The sequence below is a fragment of the Canis aureus genome, chromosome 13 (assembly GCF_053574225.1).
Source record: "Canis aureus isolate CA01 chromosome 13, VMU_Caureus_v.1.0, whole genome shotgun sequence".
In the NCBI taxonomy this organism is placed as follows: Eukaryota; Metazoa; Chordata; class Mammalia; order Carnivora; family Canidae; genus Canis; species Canis aureus.
In genome coordinates this window covers 9,068,766-9,091,272 of record NC_135623.1, presented here as the reverse complement: position 1 = coordinate 9,091,272, position 22,507 = coordinate 9,068,766, and the positions used below count along the sequence as shown (strand labels likewise).

The 22,507-nt window shown below is 40.8% G+C and overlaps 1 long non-coding RNA gene across 3 annotated transcripts; it reads left to right on the top strand.

The window, feature by feature from the left end:
• The first annotated feature begins 957 nt into the window (after positions 1 to 957).
• Positions 958 to 22,109, top strand: LOC144281798 (uncharacterized). Of its 3 annotated transcripts, XR_013350194.1 has the most exons (6): positions 958 to 1,494; positions 1,975 to 2,031; positions 11,743 to 12,029; positions 14,107 to 14,196; positions 15,334 to 15,751; positions 21,592 to 22,109. It is a non-coding gene; the product is annotated as an uncharacterized LOC144281798 (long non-coding RNA). The 3 variants fall into 3 exon arrangements; XR_013350196.1 differs by lacking the exon at positions 11,743 to 12,029; XR_013350195.1 differs by lacking the exons at positions 11,743 to 12,029; positions 14,107 to 14,196.
• Positions 22,110 to 22,507: the final 398 nt, after the last annotated feature.

The window sequence follows — 22,507 nt, the reverse complement described above, 5'->3', positions numbered from 1 at the left end:
TTCATGAGCGTTTTTGTAGGGTGATGATGGGTGAAGGCTTATGCATGAGAGTGATTTTTCTGAATATCCCTCACATCTAAGTTAAGCCTTGTCTCGCAAAGTTTTCCATACTAAGACTACATGCTAATTAAACAGGTAGTCACAACTCGGCAAACCACAAAGGTGTGTATGTACACTAATTATAAACTCAGCTTTCTCAAGTTCAGCTGCCTTATCGCTTATTTCCTTTTAAAGCTGTCATTTTGCTTTACTGAACGTTACTCTTCACCTTCTAGCTCTTTCTCAGCTCCCGTCCTGAGCAGTAATCGCATCTGAGCATACCCGGGGGGTTGTCAGGGGTCACCCTGGGCTGGGGCTATGCACCGCAGTGGCGTGTGGGAGTGAGGGCCGCATGCTCTGACCCCTGGCGACCCTAGGTGAGAACGCCTGCTAGCCCAGAGGAGCCGGGGCGAGGACATTCCAGAAAGGACCCCCGCCCACATGAAAGCAACCGGCCCCTCCGTGTCTCAGCCCCAACCCCCAAGCAGCCAGACTCCCAAGTGCGAGGCTCGGGCTCGCAGCTCTGCGGTGCAAGCCGCCACATCGGAAGGAGGGAAGCCGTCCTTCCACAGAGGGTTCCAGAAAGTGAAATTGAAATGTGACCTTCCGGGACGCCTGGGTGGCTCAGCGGTTGGTCGTCTACCTTCAGCCGAGGGCATGATCCTGGAGACCCGGGATCGAGTCCCACATCGGGCTCCCTGCATGGAGCCTGCTTCTCCCTCTGCCTGGGTCTCTGCCTCTCTCTCAGTCTCTGTCTCAAATAAACAAATAAAAAAAAAATAAAATAAAATGTGACCTTCCCGGTCTCCGGCAGGGGTGGCAGGGGAACTCCGACGGGCCACCGGGCAGGTGGGTCACCCGGCGCGTCGCAGGGGCTTGTGGGAGGTGCCGCGGGGGCTTGTGGGAGGTGCCGCGGGGGCTTGTGGGAGGTGCCGAGGGCTCTCCTCGCGCAGCTGTGCAGTGCTGAGGGGCGGCGGGCGGGGGGGAGTCCCCGCGACTCCTCGCAGCGCCCCCAGCTGCTTGCGGAGAGACTGGGGCTCACAGGGGCCTCTGGGTCAGCGGAACGACGCGGATCAGAACGCCAGAGTGCGGGTGCGATGGAGGGACCTGAGCCCCCACACCGGGGGCCCCGGGAGTGATGCCACCCGTAGGTGTGGCGGGTGGGAACCTTCAGGTTCCCTAAGGCGCCCGTTTCAGCTCTGCTCACCTCCCACGGGGCTTAGTGGCGTCTGCCCCCGAGTGGCTCCCGGGTCCCTTCTCCCCCGGACTCCCTGCGGCCGGCTGCTCCGTCCGGCTCCGAGCCCCACCCCCATCCCCCCGACCCAGGTCCGGGTCGCGATCTCGAGTCTCGCCTCGGAGCAGTGTGCCCCCGTGCTCCCGGGGACTCGGGTTTCTCTCTCGAGTGCCTGCCGGGCCGCTCCTGTGTCCAGAGGTCCCTAGCCCGCGTTGCTGCAGGTATGTATCCTGACAGGTGCTTAGCGGACCTTTGCGCCCGGCTGGCTGGCGGGGAGGAGGCAGGAAGAGAGATTTGGAGCCCGGGAGAAAGATGCCAGCTGAGAACAAGCCATGCTCTTGATGAATGGGGGCTGCAGCTCCACGGGCAGCTGGAACCCATCTTGAGGGGACACACCTGTGACCTGAGGCCTGCCAAAACGGAGCCAGCACTGGGGTGGAGCCGCTGGGGTTGCGGAGGTTACTTAGCAAGGCTTGGGTCAGGGGACCACTTTCGGAGAACAGGGAGACGCAGTGGAAGTCTTGACTCAGAACAGAGGAAAGACCACTTCAGTGAGATGGTGAACAAGATGCAGTGTGGAGAAAAGAAGGCATCCTCGGGCAGGGGGGTGAGGGAACGGTTCAGACAAGGCAGAAACAATGGCCACAGTCCCTGGGAGTTACCAGGAAGGCTTGGTGTCTCATGGCTCCTTTCTCCTCCAGCTCTGCCTCCTTAACTCTGACCTCGCCCAGGAGGAAGAAGAGGTGACCAATTCCCAGGTAAGATGCAGTCCGGACCAGTCCGGACTCTTGAGGAAAAACTTTAAGTTCCTCTTTCTTCCCTAGAAAAGGAGAAGGAAACATTCATGGAGCACTTGCTGCATGCTAGATACATTCAACATCGACTTTTCATTCTCACGATAAGTGTGAGAGGTGGATATTATTCCCATTGTAGAGATATAGCAACTGCCTCAGTGGGGGGTTAGAGACTGGTCATGTTCACCAAGCTGTTAAGTGGGGAAGTCAGGATTCGTCTCCAGGTCCCTTGCTTCTCCTGTTGTCAGTGGACTAGTCTTCTCCTCCGTGGCCTGGGCATAAATTGTCCTATTCTGTGAAATGAGGGACTCCAAAGAGAATGCTACCCTCGGGCCTGATGCTCTCCTTTTTTTTTTTTTTAATTTTGTTTTTTAATTTTTATTTATTTATGATAGTCACAGAGAGAGAGAGAGGCAGAGACACAGGCAGAGGGAGAAGCAGGCTCCATGCACCGGGAGCCTGACGTGGGATTCGATCCCGGGTCTCCAGGATCGCGCCCTGGGCCAAAGGCAGGCGCTAAACCGCTGCGGCGCCCAGGGATCCCCTGATGCTCTCCTTTTAAGTTTGTTATCTTCTCTACCTGAGATGTTGCTCCTTCATTTATCCACTGAGTTACGACCGCTCTTTTTTTTTTTTTTTAATTTTTATTTATGATAGCCACACACACACAGAGAGAGAGAGAGAGAGAGAGAGAGAGGCAGAGGGAGAAGCAGGCTCCATGCACCGGGACCCCGACGTAGGATTCGATCCCGGGTCTCCAGGATCGCGCCCTGGGCCAAAGGCAGGCGCTAAACCACTGCGCCACCCAGGGATCCCTGAAGAGAAAGACAAATTGACTTAGATACAGTTCTTCGAAATTTGTGGTTTCTTTGGGGGAGATGAATATACACGAGTGTCAAATAGTGATTACTACTCGTGTATACATTAAGTAAAAATGAAAGAAGCCATATTTAAGTGTCAGTCTGAGGATGGAAGTCGTTAGTATATCAGTGCTGGAGAAGTGATTGGGAAAGACTTCCTATAGGAGGTGAGCTTTTGTTTCTTAAAGAGAAGATTTGAGTATATGAACTTCCATACTTCTTTCGAGTCTTTACTTTTTTTGTTAATTGTTTTATGGCCTAGTAGGTGATCAATATTTACAAGTTTCATGTGTGCTTGAGTAGAATATGTATTCTCTAATGGTTGCTGCCAACATCTGTGGGTGTCCATTTATTTTTGTTTGCTTGACCCTTCAGTAATTGAGAAAGAAAAATGTGTGAAATTTCTTTGAGTAGTGGATATGTCAGATTCTCTCTACAAGACTAAGATTTTTAAAAAGATGTAAGTCATGGATGTTTTAAGAGGTATATACAAGTTTAGAGTTATAGCTTCATGGTGAATTGAAATTTTTATCTCTGTAGTGACCTTTTATTTCACTAGTGATGCTTTTCATCCAGAAATCTACTTTGTTTAATATTAAGATAGCTAGTCCAGCTTTATTTTCCTTATTATTTGCTTGGTTTATCTTTTCCCATACTTTTAACTTTTTCATGGCCTTATGCTTTAGGCTTATCCCTTACTAACAATTTAAAGCTGAATTCCCCCCTCAATTTGATCATCTCTGCCTTTTTAACTGGTGGGTTTAGTTTATTTGCATTTAGTGTAGTTACTGGTGTATTTGATCTGTTTATCTTTTTCCTTAAAAAAAAAAAAAAAGGGCTCCATATCCATTGTGGAGCCCATTGTGGGGCTTGAACTCACAACCTTGAGATCAAGATCCAAGCTGATCTAGAATCTGACACAACTGACTGACCCACCCAGGTGCCCCTATACTTATACTTTTAATTTTGTTTCTTTTTTTGTTTTTTTCTCTCCATTCTTACCTTTTGTTTTTTGTATACTGTTTTTTAAGGGCTAGGGCTTTTCCCCCCCTCTCTACTTGTTTTAAATTTATAACATATCTACTCTTTAGGTGGCTGTCCTTGAAATTTTACCATATATTTGCAAATCTAAGTTTAAACGACTTTAAGAATATTGCAAAGACTTTAAAACTCTTTATTAGTGATTGCATCCTCACTTATAAACTGTTATTTTCTGCGTTTTAATTCTGTTCTTTTAATAAATTAGGTATTATTAGAATTATTATACAGACAGTATTTGTTTGCATTTACACACCTATTTATCACTTATTTATGTCCCATTCCTTCTTCTCAGCCTTTGGGGTCACTTTTCGTTTTCCTCAAGTGCATTCTTCAGAAGTTCCTTTTTTTTTTTTAAGATTTAATTTATTTATTCATTCAGAGAGAGCGAGAGAGAGGCAGAGACACAGGCAGAGGGAGAAGCAGGCCCCATGCAGGAAGCCCGATGTGGGACTCGATCCCGGGTCTCCAGGATCACACCCCAGGCTGCAGGCGGCACTAAACCACTGCGCCACCGGGGCTGCCCCAGAAGTTCCTTTTTAATGCCTATTTAGATGTTCAATTTGTTTTTTTACCCACAACTGTATGTTATTTCCAGATAATTTCTTTGCTTGGTTATCTTATAATGACGTCTTTTTTCCAAATAATTTGTGTATTGCTGCTCTGGTTCTGTATCTAGTAGTTTAAATATCTATAGTTGTTGGTAGTCTAAATTTGTTTTCTGCTGACTCTCACCTTTGATGACTTTGTTAGCTCACTGTTTGATCTTAATATATATGAGTCCTATGGGAAATTTTCCTCCACAGGACATTTGCTTCTGTTTCTGCCAGTAGCTTAGAGGATACTGCTAGATCATTCCAATTCCTTAGAGTCACTCTAACCTCCCCACCCTGCAGCTGTCACCAGGTTCTGTGTCACATAGCAGTGCTGCTGTTGGCATCTCTCTGTGGGGCAAACTTATGGCCAACTGCCTGCCACTCTGATCTCAGCTCACTCTGTGGTTTTATTTTTCAATTGTGGGGGAAAGAACAGTCCTTTTTCATTGTTTCTAGTTAGGTGAAATTCCTTGTTTTTGTAAAATAATGTTATTGACCTGTAAAACTTACAAATATCTTTACATCTGGGTTAGCATTTTTCTTTTTCTTTTTTAAAAAGATTTTATTTATTTATTTATTCATGAGAGACACAGAGGCAGAGACATAGGCAGAGAGAGAAGCAGGCTCTATGCAGGAAGCCTAATGTGGGACTCCCATCTCGGGACTCTGGGATCACACTCTGAGCTAAAGTCAGATGCTCAACTGCTGAGCCATCTGGGTGTCCCTGGTTTAGTATTTTTCAACTTTACTAGTAATCCAGGAAATGTTAATTATAATGTAATGAAATGGCATTTTTGCCACCTGTCAAGTGGCAGATAAGTGTTTTTTAAAAACACTTTCTGGTAAAACAGACTCTCAAATATTTTTAAAATAAATGTTATTTTGGAGACGCCTGGGTAGCTCAGTGGTTGAGCATCTGCTTTTTTAGCTCAGGGCATGATCCCAGGGTCCAGGGATCAAGTGTTGCATCGGGCTCTGAATTGGGAGCCTACTTCTCCCTCTGCCTATGTCTTTGCCTTTTTCTCCCTCTGTCTCTTAGGAATAAATAAGTAGAATCTTAGAAAAAAAAAGTCATTTTGGGGATCCCCGGGTGGCGCAGTGGTTTGGCGCCTGCCTTTGGCCCAGGGCGCGATCCTGGAGACCCGGGATCGAATCCCACATCGGGCTCCCGGTGCATGGAGCCTGCTTCTCTCTCTGCCTCTCTCTCTCTCTCTCTGTGACTATCATAAATAAATAAAAAAAAAAAATTAAAAAAAAAAAAGAATTTGTTTCTAAAAAAAAAAAGTCATTTTGCCACAAACATTTCAGAGGGCTTTTGGAAATTTGAAAATATGTGCCAGAAGTCTTTTAAAGTGCCTGTATCTGAAAGAATAGCCACTAGAAAAAGGACAGTCTCTTCAATAAATGGTGCTGGGAAAATTGGACAGTCACGTGCAGAAGAATGAAACTAGACCATTCTCTTACACCATACACAAAGATAAATTCAAAATGGATGAAAGATCTAAATGAGAGACAAGAATCCATCAAAATCCTAGAGGAGAACACAGGCAAAACCCTTTTTGAACTTGGCCGCAGCAACTTCTTGCAAGATACATCTATGAAGGGAAACAAAAGCAAAAATGAACTATTGGGACTTAATCAAGATAAAAAGCTTCTGCACTACAAATAAACAGTCACCAAGGGCAGCCAGGGTGGCTCAGTGGTTTAGCGCCGCCTTCAGTCCAGGGCCTGATCCTGGAGACCCGGGATCGAGTCCCACGTCAGGCTCCCTGCATGGAGCCTGCTTTTCCCTCTGCCTGTGTCTCTGCCTCTCTCTCTCTCTCTCTCTCTCTCTCTCAATCTGTGTGTGTGTGTGTCTCTCATGCATAAATAAATAAAATCTTTAAAAAAAAAAAAGAAACAGTCAACAAAACTAAAAGACAACCTACAGAATGGGAGAAGATATTTGCAAGTGACATATCAGATAAAGGGCTAGTATCCAAGATCTATAAACAACTTATTAAATTCAACCGCAAAGAAACAAGCAATCCAGTCATGAAATAGGCAAAAGACACGAACAGAAATTTCACGGAGGAAGACATAGACATGGCCAACATGCACATGAGAAAATGCTCCGCATCGCTTGCCATCAGGGAAACACAAATCAAAACCACAATGAGATACCACCTCGCACCAGTGAGAATGGGAAAAATTAACAAGACAGGAAACAACAAATGTTGGAGAGGATGCGGAGAAAGGGGAACCCTCTTGCACTGTTGGTGGGAATGTGAACTGGTGCAGCCACTCTGGAAAACTGTGTGGAGGTTCCTCAAATAGTTAAAAATAGAGCTACCCTATGACCCAGCAATTGCACTGCTGGGGATTTACCCTAAAGATACAGATGCAGTGAGAGACTGAGACACCTGCACCCCAGTGTTTATAGCAGCAATGTCCACAATAGCCAAACTATGGAAAGAGCCTTGGTGTCCATCGAAAGATAAATGGATAAAGAAGATGTGGTCTGTGTATACAATGGAATATTACTCAGCCATTTGAAACGACAAATACCCACCATTTGCTTCAACGTGGATGGAACTGGAGGGTATTAGGCTGAGTGAAGTAAGTCAATCAGAGAAGGACAAGCATTATATGGTTTCATTCATTCAGGGAATTTAAAAAATAGTGAAAGGGATTAAAAGGGAAAGAGAAAATGAGTGGGAAATATCAGAGAGGGTGATAGAACATGAGAGACTCCTAACTCTGGGAAACGAACAAGGGGTGGTGGAAAGGGAGGTAGGCGGGGGCTTGGGGTGACTGGGTGATGGGCACTGAGGGGGCACTTGATGGGATGAGCACTGGGTGTCATACTATATATTGGCAAGTCGAACTCCAATAAAAAAATAAACACAAAAAAGTTAAAAAAAAAAAAAGTGCCTGTATATTTGACCTAGCAATTCTACTTCTAGGAATTGACCCAAAGAGAAAAGTTGTAAATGCATTAAATTTAAATACAATGATATAACTTGCAGTCTTGATATAGTAATGAAAACTGGGAAGCAATTTAGATGTTTAATATAGGGCAGCTCCGGTGGCCCAGCGGTTTAGCGCCGCCTTCGGCCCAGGGCGTGATCCTGGAGTCCCAGGATCGAGTCCCACATCAGGCTCCCTGAAGGGAGCCTGCTTCCTCTGCCTGTGTCTCTGCCTTTCTCTCTGTCATGAATAAAGAAATCTTAAAAAAAAAAAAAAAAGAAATGTTCAATATAGGGATATTGGTTTTTTTTTAAAGATTTTATTTTATTCATGAGAGACACAGAGAGAGGGGCAGAGACAAACGCAGAGGGAGAAGCAGGCTCCCTGAGGGGACTCCATCCCAGGATCCTGAGATCATGCCCTGAGCCAAAGGCAGATGCTCAACTGCTGAGCCACCCAGGCGTTCCAGGGAGATTGTTAAATAAATTATAATGTAACCATAAGTTGGACCAGTCTGCAGCTTTTAACAAGGTGTAGAAGAATATTTACTAACAAGGGAAAATGTTCATGATACTGTAATTGAAAAATATTTTTAAGTTGTAAAGAATATTCCCAGCTTAAAAAAAATCCACATATGTATGCCAAAATATAAATAGCAGTTATTTTGAAGGCAATGCGATTATATATCTTATATTTTTTCTGTAGTTTTTTCTTATTTTCTATAGCCCTTCTGTTGTCAGAAAAAAGTAGCAAATGAAATATGATTCCCTTTTGAGGGGAATTTAATAATTTAAAGTGTTTATGCTAGAAATATAAGTGAGCACTCCATCAAACTAGTGGGCTAGATCAGGGTTTTTAATTTTATATATATATATCTATCTATATAGAATATCTATCTATCTATCTATCTATCTATCTATCTATCTATAGAATATGTAGCATTAAAAAATATCGCCAGCCAAGTGGTAGTACAATGATATTCCACAGGCATTCTAGATGCAAGGAATAGGAAGAAGAATCATGGGATGCTGGGGTGGTTCAGTTGGTTAAATGTCTGACTCTTGATCTCAGCCCAGGTCTTGATCCAGGGCCGTGAGTTCAAGCCCCACACTGGGCTCCATGCTGGGCCTGGAGCCTACTTAAAAAAGAAGAGGGAGGAAAAACAGAGGTTATATTCTTTTTTTTTTTTTTTTCCAGAGGTTATATTCTTTACAAATGCCCAATTAGGTCAGAGGCTTAGTATATATATTTATATCAGCAGCTAATTTATGTATGCCTGTACTACTCACTGTGTAGGATCATTATAAATACGAGACATTTTAACATTGCCAGTAATTTTTCCACATAATCTCTAGTGGTCCAGCCATATATAGACTTGATGTTGCTTTTTCTTTAATAGCTGAAATAAAACCTAGGGTTGGGCATTAACACTGCGGTTTTAGGCATTTATAATAACACACCTCTATTATATTTAGGAATAAATTTTAGAAAATAACAATGTAACTGATGTGATTATTCATTATTGACTAAGAACAAATCCAATTTTATTTTTTTAAATTTTTTTAAAATTTATTTATTTATTTATTTATGATAGTCACACAGAGAGAGAGAGAGAGAGAGAGAGAGAGAGAGAGAGGCAGAGACATAGGCAGAGGGAGAAGTAGGCTCCATGCACCAGGAGCCCGATGTGGGATTCGATCCTGGGTCTCCAGGATCGCGCCCTGGGCCAAAGGCAGGTGCTAAACCGCTGCGCCACCCAGGGATCCCTATTTTTGTAAACTTGTAAATTTGTAAAGCTTTTTTTAAAAAAGATTTTATTTACTTATTTATTCATGAGAGACACAGAGAGAGAGAGGGGGGCAGAGACACAGGCAGAGGGAGAAGCAGGCTCCATGCAGGGAGCCAAACGTGGGACTCGATCCCAGTACTCCAGGATCACGCCCTGGGCCAAAGGCAGGGCACTAAACCGCTGAGCCACCCAGGGATCCCAAAACAAACTCTTTAACAAATATTGTCAATCTCCCAATATTCAAGACCAAGTCAAAATATTAGCAATATTTCTATATTCAAGACCAACTTGAGTATTTTCATTTTTACAGCCATTTCCCAAAAGCTTCTCATAATTAAGAATTGAAAATGAGTGCTACAATATGAACATGTCTAATTATTGAGAATTTATTTTGATCAGCTTTGTTTCTGAAGTTGCTGTTATCTCTGGATTCAGAATTTTGCATTAATTCACTGCATTATAACAAATGCTTTATATAGGAAATAAGTTTGTGATGATTGAGAAACAGAATTAAAATAGGGTCTAGAGGGCAGCCCAGGTGGCTCAGCAGTTTAGCACCACATTCAGCGCAGGGCGTGATCTTGGAGGCCCAGGATGGAGTCCTGTGTCAGGCTCCCAGCATGGAGCCTGCTTCTCCCTCTGCCTGTGTGTCTGTCTTTCTCTCTCATAAATAAATAAAAAATCTTTATAAAAAGATAGGGTCTAGATATCCAGAACATTTGTCTTAAGTGTGTCTTTGTTAACCTTAAAACTGCCACTTATTTTGCTATCAAAAATGGCAACAGCACAGAATTGCAACTAGGGACAAGCAAACTAAGGCAAAGTCATAGGCAAGTGTGGAGAACACAGGAGAGGAATGCTCTTTTATAAAGGAAAAGGATGGGAAAAGTTGGGAAGGCTCTTATAAACAAAAAATCCATTGGAGTAAACTGGGAGTTCACAGTGTAGTGCCTTTTCATTGGTTGAGTTGTGACAGTCTCTCATTGGCTGGGCTATTGTCAGGGCAGGAGGAAACCTTTCTTGCTCCTACTGGGATAATAAAGTAGTAGCTAGAGTAGTGTGGACTTGCAAGGTACAGGTGCTTCTCTTCCTGTTGGGTCTGCAGTTGACCCAGTGGTAGGTGTGAGAGCTCCCCCTGCCAGCCTCCTGACTCCACTCTAAACAAAGTTTCCTTTGATTAATTTTCAGTCTTAAGTCACATATTCCTAGAAAATAAGAGTTACAGTTGTTATACAATAAGTATTGATGTTGATGCTTGAATTTCAAGACTGAAATATCATTAGTGAATTATTTTAAGGCTTTACAAAAGACACTGAATTTCATTCCTAGTCTTCCCACAGTACAACTTATTCTTTCTTAGAATCATAATAAATATAGATAGCTACACTAAAAGACCTATCACATCCCTGTTCATATTAATGTTTTATAGTGCAATAATTGAGAAGAAAACCACTAGCTTTTCAGTAATCCCATAAAATGATTCTCGGTTCATAGCACATGTGCTTGCCTTATTGCCCAAACTACTAGTTCTTACCAAGTGCATTTTAGGACCTAGTCACTCATGGGGCACCTGGGTGGCTCAGTCAAGTGACTCAGTTAAGCGACTGCGTTTAGCTCAGGTCATGATCCTGGTGTCCTGAGATGGAGCCCTGCCTCCGGCTCCTGGCTCAGTGGGGAGCCTGCTTCTGCTTGTCCCTCTGCCCTGCCCACTCCCCTCACCCCCCACTCATGTTTGCTTACTCTCATATGCTCTCTGTCTCTCTCAAATAAAAAAATCTTGTAGCACCTGGCTGTCTCAGTCAGTTAAGCATCCAACTCTTGATCACAGCTGGTCTTGATCTCAGAGTCCTGAGTTCAAGCCTGGCATTGGGCTCCATGCTGGGAGCCTACTTAAAAAAAAAAAAAAAAAAAAAAAAAAAGACCTAGCCACTCTATTTGGGTATGAATATAGCTATGTTTACACTTGGTAGTTAGTCTGTAAGATAGTTCAAGAATCTACAAGTTTGCTTGAAAACAGGATTGATAGCTTCCTAATCAAATGAAAACTTTACATTTTGTGAAAATGGGGGTCCAAAGGTTGTTAATGTGATTAGAAGGGTTCTGAACTCCTAAGTAAATAAATGATTATTGTTTTAAAAAAATCATTGCATATTGATATGTTATTCTCAATTTATATTTTCTGTTTATTTCACTGTTGTATCCCAAGTACTTTAGGCCACTGTCCTTTAAAAGGGTTTTAAAATTAGACATTTCTTTTTTTAAATTGAAGTATAGTTAACTAGTTGACACAGTTTATTCTATTAAATGTTTTGCCATCCTGTGAGATGATCACATAGATATTTCTCTTTCATTTATTATGATTATGTAAGATTTCTAATGCCAGTTGTTCGCAAAACCAAAATCCTCTTTAGCTAAAAGGAACTTATTGAAGGATGTTTGGTAGCTCACAGAATCTCCTCAGAGGCCAGAAAGACAGGCCTGGAAGCTACACAACTTGGAACATTGCCCAGATCACACAGCTGGACCATCGCAGTGGAGAAACCACTGCTGCTGTGCAGGCACTCAATTTGCACTGCTGACCCAGGGCTGAAGACACCATCCCTAGAACATTTGTTTCTAGTGCTTCTAAAACTGGATGCCTCTGCTGCCATTTCCAACTCTTCACTTCTGAATTAAAGACTTGTGCAAGTACATCTGGCTGGCTAACCAAGCTACAAGGGACTCTGGCAAGTGAGTTTCTGGCTTTTGTCTTGAGGACTCACAAATTCATAATGTGAAGAATTCCCTAGACATAGAGGGTCTAAAGTTGCTGGGTTGCCAAAAGAATGATAGATCAAGGAACCCTTAGAGTTGTTTAATAATAAAAGTATCTGTGAGCCTAATTCAACATCAGTGAACTTAATGTTGAATTATAACTTTGAAATGAAATGGAACCTGGCTGTGTAAATGAGTATTTGCAGAATATGAACATCTGCAAGTATGTATCTAAAACACATATAACACTGTGGGTCTGTGTATAGTTGTGGGGATTGAAGGAAAGGGGAGTAGTTAAGACTGAAACACAAGTTTGAGGCAGCTAGGTGATGGTGATACTCTTTACTGAGATAAGTAACAAAGGCGATAGAGATGTATACATATGTGTTTGTGGAGGGGGAGTTAGAAGACACATTGAAGTGCCTGTGGGACATCCAATTAAAGAAGTCTAGAAGGAAGTTAGATATCAAAGTCTGAGACAGATCCAGGTTAACAAATTTATGAGTTGTCACCATGTATTTGGTCATTAAAGTCATGGGATTGATGGAGATAATCTGATATGTGAAAGGGGAAGAAAAAGAAGGTAACTAGAGAAGACTGAGGAACACGGATATTTAAGGACAAGTCACAAAAAGAGGGGCCTGAGTAGAAGTTATGTTGAAGGAATGCAAGATGGTATAGACTGATGAGGAGGTAGAGGTGGGATGGTAGCTCAGAAAAGTGGTGACAGAGACAAGAGAGATCCTTAGGAAGATTTAGTGATGGAGCAGGAGTGAGAGATGACATGGAGGAAGTAGGTGATGATGCCTATTTTGTTGACTCGAACATCCAAGTGATTGGAGGTGTGGTTTCCTGAGTTAGGGAACATTGGGAGAGAAGCAGCTTTGGAAGTGAGATAAAGTCAGAATTGAGCAGGTTGATTTAGATGGCTTAGGGATGTCCAAGTGGATTTTTATTTCATTTGGAAAATATTCGTCAGTTATTTCGTACTGGATATTCATCCAGTAGATAATGGGGTCTGGAACTCTAGGTCTGGCTAGAGGTCTTGGCTGCCAAAGCTCATTAAGAGTTGCCAGCATTTGAATGGCATTGGAAGCTATCAGCATCGATGAGATCATGTAGAGTAACAAGAGAGTCTGGGATCCAACCCAGAGAACCCCAACATTGATGAGTAGAGAAAGAGCTTGAGAGTGATCAGAGAGGTAGGAAAAAACCCAGGTTACTATGATATCCCCACTCTAGGAGGAGAGAGTTTTGAGGGAAACTATGTCATCAGCAGGGCCAAATAATACCAAGAACTCAAGCATAGGTTAATGAGGATGAATTTCTAGAATTAAGAGTGTTAGATCAAAGGATGTTTGATAAAATACTGCCAAATTGTTCTTCAAAGAAGTTTTTACCAATTTATACTCTTTCCATCAGTATAGGAGGGTCCTGTTTCCTCACACTCTCACTAATAATAGGTATTACAAGTCTTAATCTTTACACAATGGATGGGGAAAATTGTATCTTGTTATCCGAATGTCCATTTCTTTGATAATTTGTGAGGCATTTATTTTTCTTCTAGGAATTACTCATTCAAATCATTTTTCACTGGTCCACTATTAAAAAGATTTTATTTACTTGCTTACTTATAGCAAGGGGAGGGGCAGAGGGAGGGAGAATCTCAACCAGACTCAGCACTGAGTGCAGAGCCTGACACAGGGCTCAATCCCCTGACCCTGACCCTGAGATCATGACCTGGGCCTATATCAAGGGTCTGATGCCCAACTGACTGAGTCACCCAGGTACTCCTCACTTGTCCATTTTTAACTGGGATATTTTATCTTCTAATTGGTATTAAGAGCTCCTTGTATTACTAGGGCAGTGAGCCTCTGCCTAAGATAATATGTATCTTTTAAAAAGTTGTCTTTTAATGACTCTTAGAGTTTGGGGCAGAACTCTGAAGTCTCCTCTCTTCTGTCTACCTTTGTCAGTGTTCCCAAGTTTACCCTTTGTACCACAAACATTGGTGTAGATGCTTAAGAGGAATTACTGTTCATTGGTGTTTTAGGAACCTGTTACATTGAAGGATGTGGCCATGGGCTTCACTGAGGAGGAGTGGGGGCAACTAGACCCTGCACAAAGGGCCCTGTACAAAGAGGTGATGCTGAAGATCTATGGCAACCTGATCTTAGTCTGATACATTCATTTAGTAATTCTCTTATAATTTAACCTGGTTTTTTCCTTCCCTTCTGAAAACATTTAGAACTTTGTTCTTGTTTCTGTTTCTCCTTGCAATTTTGAAATTTTACCAGAATATGTCTAGGTATGTGATTTTTTTTTCAGAAATTATATTTGCCGGTCACTGAGCCTGTTCATCTCTGAATCCTTCAGTTCATAGAAGTTTTCCTTTATGATTTCATGAGATTTTACTGAGTGAAAAGGAGGAAAAGCTTTTATGTTTTCATTATTCATTTCTACTTTTTCATGTTTCATGCTTCATGTTTTCCCTTTTCATGAGTTTTTATTTTGATTAATTTGGTCATCTTGCTTTTTTGAGAGTATCTCCCTTTTGCCTATGTATGCGAATCATCAGCTGACGTTTAGAATTCTTGACTGTAGAGTCTTTTTCTGTCACGATGCTGGAGACATTGTACCATTGTCTTTTGCCAATCTTATTCCCCTTTCAAGGAAGTAATTTGCTTTATTTTAATGTTTTATATGCTTTTGCTTTCTTGATCCTTGAAATTTAGAAATTTCAGCTAGATATGTGTATGTTAGTCTTTTTTTCAACACTCCTGCATGGTACTGGGGAGATACTTTCAATCTAAAGAGTCCATTTCTTTCAGATTAAGTACATTTTCATTAATTCTTCTGTTTGCTCCTCTTATATCTCTCTTTTTAAGATTTTATTTATTTGACAGAGAGGGAGGGAGAGAGAAGCAGGCTCTCTACTGAGCAGGGAGCCTGATGTGGGACTCAATCCCTTGGGATCATGACCCAAGCTGAAGGCAGGTGTTTAACCAACTGAGCCATGTAGGCATCCCTGTATCTCTCCTACATATATAAGGTCTAGATCTGTCCTTCGCAACTTAATATTTTTCTCATAATTTCACTTTTTTAATCCTTTCCCTCTGAATCCTGGTAGAATTCTTCAGATTGGTCTTTTAATTGTCTACTATCGTTTTCCTCATTCTCTAGTCTGAACCTATTGCTTGTAGCCTTGATTGAGATTTTTGATAATCATATTTTTCATCATTGCAAACATTTTCTTGTTCTCATCCCCTTTTCCACACAGGGAAGAAACTTTATGACTGTGCTGAGTGTGGGAAGAGCTTCAGTCTGAGCACAGATCTTTGCTATCTATCATCAGAGAATTCATACTGGGGAGAAACCTTTCATATGTGATACATGTGGCAAAGGCTTCAGTTATAACACAAATCTTCATGTTCATCGAAGAGTTCACACAGGAGAGAAGCCTTTTACGTGTGAGGAGTGTGGCAAGGGCTTCAATCAGAGATCCATCAGAGAGTCCACATTGGAGAGAAACTCCACAAGCATGAAAAGTGTGGTAAGGGCTTCAGTCAAAACATAGATCTCCTAGCACATCAGAGAGTCCACGTAAGAGAAACTGTTTAATTGTGAAACTCTGAAAACAGGGACTTAAATGCTCATCTGAAAGTCCACACAGGAGAGAAACTCTACAAGCATGTGTGGTAAGTGCTTCTTCAGTCAGAGCGTAGATCTCCAAGTTTATCAAAGAATTCACACAGAGAAACCATTCAAAGTGATAGACATGGTAAGGGGTTCAGGTACAATGTGAACCATCATGTTCACAAAAGACCATAGGGTCTCAGAAACGTAGAAATCTTGTGTTTGTGAGAAATGAGCTCAAGTCTTCACATTCATCAGATACCATGTGAGAGGAATACTCTACACATTTGGAACATGTGGTCAGGACTTCTGCCAGAGTGCATCTCTCCCCCTTTACCAGAGAGTCTTTTTCTAACAATTATGTGAACTCCATGAGAGTCCAGCTATGCATACTTTGTTCTCCATTTTGTCCCTAGCTCCTGGCACACTGCCTGGCACAAGTAGCCATTCACTAAATATTTGTTGAATGCAACTCCATATGGGAGAAAACCCCCTTTAAGTGTGATGTGTGGTAAAAGACTTCAAAGTGCACACATTGAAACCTTTTTTTTTTTTTAAAGATTCATTTATTTATTTATGATAGACATAGAGAGAGGCAGAGACACAGGAGAGGGAGAAGCAGGCTCCATGCCGGGAGCCTGATGTGGGACTTGATCCTGGGGCTCCAGGATCGCGCCCTGGGCTGAAGGCAGGTGCCAAACCGCTGAGCCACCCAGGGATCCCCTGAAACCTTTTTATTTATTTTTTTAAAGTTTGTTTGTTTGTTTGTTTATTTATTTATTTATGATAGACATAGAGAAAGAGAGGGGCAGAGACACAGGAGGAGGGAGAAGCAGGCTCCATGCCGGAGCCTGACGTGGGACTCGATCCCGGGACTCCAGGATTGCGCCACGGGCCAAAGGCAGGTGCTAAACCGCTGAGCCACCCAGGGATCCCCCTCTGAAACCTTTTTAAAATATATTTTATAGTAAAGATTTCAGTCAGATCACATATTTCATCATTAGTTAATCCCTGCAAGAGAGAAGTCCTATTAACCTGATGAATATACTAATGGACTTGAGATAAATATTCAAGTTATTAAATCAGTGTAGTAACTTTAAAAATATATACCTTCAAAATAAGAATTTTCACCCCTGAACTATCAATTATAAAAATACATGTTTTAACATGTGTGTTTTTACAAAAGTATCTCTCGTATTAGGAAAATATCCTGTGAAATGAAATTATGTGTCAGGCTCTGGACTCACCATCTCCACAGAAGGTTGATTCCATCTCAAAGATGCTTATGTTAGACATGACCAATGAGTTACCCAGCACCAGTGACAAACAAGGTCTTCCTCCTGGGAAAGACACCTCTTACCTGACAAAGGCTCTTCTAGGCCGAAAGCCTCCTGACTTTAATTGAGCATCTCATGATCCATCATGTCTCTAGGCTGCCGGATGCCTTGCACCATGGATTGTAGAGATTTCCAGGTATGGCATCTTCAGGGTAGATGTCTGTAAAAGAGACAGCTAAAGAAAGGGCTTGGGTTAGGGTTTATGGAAGGGAGTTAGAGGAGAGGAAAGCAAGTCTGAAAGGGGATGGTTAGAGGGAAAAGGAAAAGAACAGTGCTTAGGAGGGAGGTTGTGGGATGGTGGAGGTGGAAAGCTTGGAGGCTTCTCCCTAAGTCTCTAGCAAGTGTAGTGACCTCCAGTACAGAGCTTTCCCTGGGACTCTGAGCTGAGCAGAGAGTGGTCTATAGTGGGTATATCTGGACCCCATCTGCATTAGGGCCCATTGGGACCAGAGGTAGAAGAGCTATGTGAGGGGCCTTGGAAGGCAACGCCATGCCCCATCATTTCCCCAGGTGGCCTAAGTCAGGTGGGACCATTATCCCCCAGTGGGAGGAAGGACCATATAGGAAGGCAGTAGTAATAAGGCTGAGTCTCTTCAGGACACAAAAAATAATCATAGCCTGGGGGCCTGGGAAAGGGAAGACCTGGGCCAGTGGAGGTTAAGAAGACATCAAGGACCCAGTTTCATAACTAAATATGGGTAAGGAAGAGAGACGGTTTGTCTGAATCCTTCACCTAGGACCAGTATGTTCTCTGTGCCCCTCAAGGAGCTATTTCAAGGGGAAGGATATCTACAATTAGAAAGGCTTTGGAGCTCTAGGAGGACTGTCAGTGAGCTGTCCAGAGACCACTGGCTCACATTGGGATAGGCGGTTAGTATGCCTGAGGGTTTTAATGGCAACTGGCATATGAGAGGACTCAAATAGCATTGAATGAAGGTATTAATAAAATTCTAACAAGTCACATTTTATACGAGTTTTTCCTTCTTCCTCTTCATTTTTCCTTTCTTTTTGTTTTTCGATTTAAATATTTTAACTATAAAATCTATCAGGCATACAAAAAAAGTTCAGAAAATATAATGACTATAATAGTATGTTAAAATTTTTTACATATTAGGGGCAGCCTGAGTGGCTCAGTGGTTTAGCGCCGCCTTCAGCCCAGGGTGTGATCCTGGAGACCTGGGATCGAGCCCCACGTCAGGCTCCCTGCATGGAGCCTGCTTATCCCTCTGCCTGTCTCTGTCTCTCTCTCTCTCTCTCTCTCTCTCTCTGTCTCTCTGTCTCTCTGTCTCTCATGAATAAATAAAATCTTAAAAAAAAATTTTTTTTTTTTTTTTTACATATTAGCATCAAGTCTTTTTTTGGTAAAAAAAATAGATTTAACTAAAGTTTCTGCTATGTTACTCTGCTCAGAGGTAACAATTTTGCTTAAGTTATTGTGTATTACTTCTGTGTATGTTTTTGGGGTTTTTTGTTACCTGTATGTCCATGAGGTCTTAAATTTTTACATAGATAATATTTTTGCAATTTGCTTTATACCTCACACATTACATTTTTGAGATTTTTTAATGCTGATATTTTAGAACTAATTAAGGGATTTCAGTTTCGGTCATCTCAGCTTTCAGACAGATAATCTTTTCAATAGATAATTTGTATACCCCTGGGCCAATAACACATTTTCAAGTGCGATAGCTTTATAGAAGTTGTCCTGGCTATTTTAAGCACTTTCTACAACTTACATGAAAGGATAATCAACTTGTCTAAAGTCCTTGAAAAATTTGTTGGATTGCAATTTTGGGGGTTTTCTTTCTTTTTCTTTCATTCCTTCCATTGGATTATGTTTTCTTCTCTATTTTCCTCTACAGGATCAATAAATTTTATATTTTTGTTTTGATATTTATTAACATTGATAACATTGTAATAAAGTCTGCATTATGTCCCTCCTTAACAATAGAGAGTAGAACAGTAACTGTGCTTCTCCTTTTCCCAGGTTGTATGGTTGTATAGGATTTTAACTTCATCATGTTTTTAACATGTTCCCAGATTTGTCATTATTTTGTTGTAAATAGACAATGCAAGTTTGAATTAACCTGCATATTTGCCAATTTCTCACCACTAGTTCTTGTATTTCCTCTTTTCCTTGTGAATTCCATTCCTCAGCTTCCCAGAACAGAGGCAATTTGTACAGTGGTCAAAGCCTATGTGGGTCTGTTGTTGATCTCTAGCTCTGTGGCCTTGAGCCAATTACTGAATTTCTTTGTGCCTCACTTTCTGTATCTATAAAGTAGGGATGATAACAGTATCTACTTTATAGGGTTGTTACAGGGATCAGATGAATTAATATTTGTAGAATGGTTAAAATAGTGAATGTCATGTAGCAAGCCTTATAAAAGAGTTCCTTATATAATCTCTAATTTTTCATCAAGTGTGTCTGTGAATAGTAAGTTCTTTATTTCTCCCTTATTCTTGAATTATATACAATTTAGTATAGAATTCTAAATTGGCATTTATTTTTATTCAGCATTTCTGAGCCTCTGATGCTACTTTTTATTTATTATTATTTTTTAAGATTTTATTTATTTATTCATGAGAGACATGGAGAGAGAGAGGCAGAGACACAGGCAGAGGGAGAAACAGGTTCCATGCAGGGAGCCTGACGTGGGGCTCGATCCCAGGTCTCCAGGATCATGCCCTAGGCTGAAGGCAGTGTTAAACCGCTGAGCCACCGGGGCTGCCCTGATGCTACTTATTAAAGTCTAATTAGCCACTTTATTGTTCCCTTTGAGACAAGTGTGTATTGTTCAGATTATCTCTATATTTAAAGAGGTTAGGCAAAGTCCTGAAAAGTTGGAAAATGTGCTATTTTATGAAATATATCTAGGTGTGGGTTTACTCATTTTTTCTAATCAGAACATATTATGCTCCTACATGCTATTTTCTATTAAATTTTTAAAAAGATTTTATTTATTTATTCATGAGAGACACACAGAGAGAGAGAGGCAGAGGGAGAAGCAGGCTCCATGTAGGGAGCCCAATGCCAGGGCCTGGGATCACGCCCTGAGCCAAAGGCAGATGCTCAACTGCTGAGCCACCCAGGCATCCCTCTATTAATTTTTCTTTATTATATCTGTGTACTTGTTAGATTTGTCATTTTTGTAGCTTCTTGAATTACATGTTTAGAACTTATTTTTAGCCTTTCCTTATTTTCTAATATTTTTTGTACTTTAGTGAATTAAATTTCCTGTGAATACTTTGGCAGCATCCTTTCCAGAACACAATATGGCATCTCTATCAAGGGCCTTTAAAATGTTCATACCATGTGACTCAAATTTCAGATCTAAGAATCTATATTAAGGACATAATCAGTCGAATTATATATAAAAGGTATACATTACCATGTTATTTGTACTATTTTTAAAAAGGAAAGGATTACTATATAAAGATTTTTTTCAAAGTCATCAATGCATTTATATATATTCAGCAAGAAAACTGTTTGGGGTCATTTTTAATGACTTAGAAAAAAGCACACAATATAGCAGATGTAAAGACAAAAATAGAGGGGCAGCCCAGGTGGCTCGGCGGTTTAGCGCCACCTTCAGCCCAGGGTGTAATCCTGGAGACCTGGGATCAAGTCCCACGTTGGGCTCCCTGCATGGGGCCTGCTTCTCCCTGTGCCTGTGTCTTGGCCTCTCTCTCTGTCTCTCATGAATAAATAAATAAAATATTTTTTAAAAAGACACAAATAGAGGAAAAAACTTGAAAAAATAAACTAATATTAACAGTATAAATGGATGCTATTTTCTATTTCATGCTTTCCAGTCCCTACTGAAAGTAGTATTGATTCTTCTAATTACAAAATGATATAGGTCCTTTGTAAAATATTACAATATGAAGCAGAAGGAAGTGTAACTGGTTCATTGTGGAGTGTCAACTCAGTGGGGTATAGGTATATATGATCATGAAATGTTTTTTTTTTTTTTTTCCAGTCACTGCCTTCATCCATATTCTGTTGAATTCCTCTGACTAATTAAAGTAATGAATGAATAATGAGTGGGAAAGAGAGGCCCTGAGGGAGGGAGGACTTAGGAAAGAGGAAGACCTTCTCCCTCACCAGTTCCCTGAAAAGTACAAACTTGGTAAAAGATTACAAACTGGTGAAAATGTTTGCCACCCATATCACAAAGAGATCCACCTCTCTTTATGAAAAGCTCTTAGAAATCATCAAAGCGCATGCGCATGCGCGCACACACACACACACACACACACAAAATGTGAAGAGACTGTTCAGAGATAATATAAATGGCCCTCAAATGTATGGATAGGTGTCAAACTTTTCTCATGAGAAATGCAAATCAAAACCATGCTGAGATAACGTTTCTCATTTAACAGATGAGCAAAAAACTGAAAAGTTAAATTCATTCTTAATAAGGCTGTAGAGAAGCAGGCATTCTCATAAACTGCTGTGGGGATTACAAAATAGAAGTCCTATGGAAAGGAATTTGACAGTATCTACCAAAACTAAAGACACATTTGCCTTTTGATCCAAATATCCCATTTCTGTCCCACAGATACACCTGCATGTGTGCCTTGAAAATATTTGGCATTGTTTCCAGGGAGTAAAAAATGGAAAACAACACATATGTCCATCAGTAGAGGACTGGTTTAATAGACTATACATCTACAGTGGAAGAATGTGCAGCTGTAATGAAAAAAATTCTCTTATTGAAATGGAAATATCTCCAAGATATTAAATAAATGCAAGGTAGAGAACAATGTGTATATATGCATGTATATATAAATATATAAAAAATATTGTATAGATATAAAATACATTTTATTAAGAATGAGAATTTATATTTGCATAATGTCACATTGGAAGGATAAACAAAGGACTATGAAATGGTTGTCTGGGGAGCAGGACTCAAATTGAGAGTTTTCTGTACTTTGTTTTTTGTATTTTTTAAATAGTTTTTATTTGAACATGCTACTTTTAAAACAATGCTGAGTGAGAGCCAATAGCTTTTAGCATTTATTGACATATTGGCTTCCCTATTGTTATTTTTAATAAAATATTTTATGCAGAATATTTGTTTCTATGGGTTTGCCTGAGTTTTTATTTTAATTAGGATTTTTATTATGGTTTTACAGTCTCAAAAATGGGTTGATTCATTTAAGTAACCTAGAAAAAAAGCAAAATATACTCAAAAGCAAGCAGAAGAAATTAAAGGGCAGAAATCAATGAAATTGAAAACAAAAATATATGCAACTGATTAATTAACTCTACATCTGAAACTAATGATGTTATAATATGTTGGCTAGTAGAATTTAAATTTAAAAGAAATGAAACCAAAAGTTGATTAAAAAAAAAAAAAAAGGTGATAGATGTCTAGCCAGACTGACCAGGAAAAAAATAAGACAAATTATTGACAAAGAATGAAAGACTATTCTCCCTACAAACATTAAAAGATAAGGAAATACTCTGAA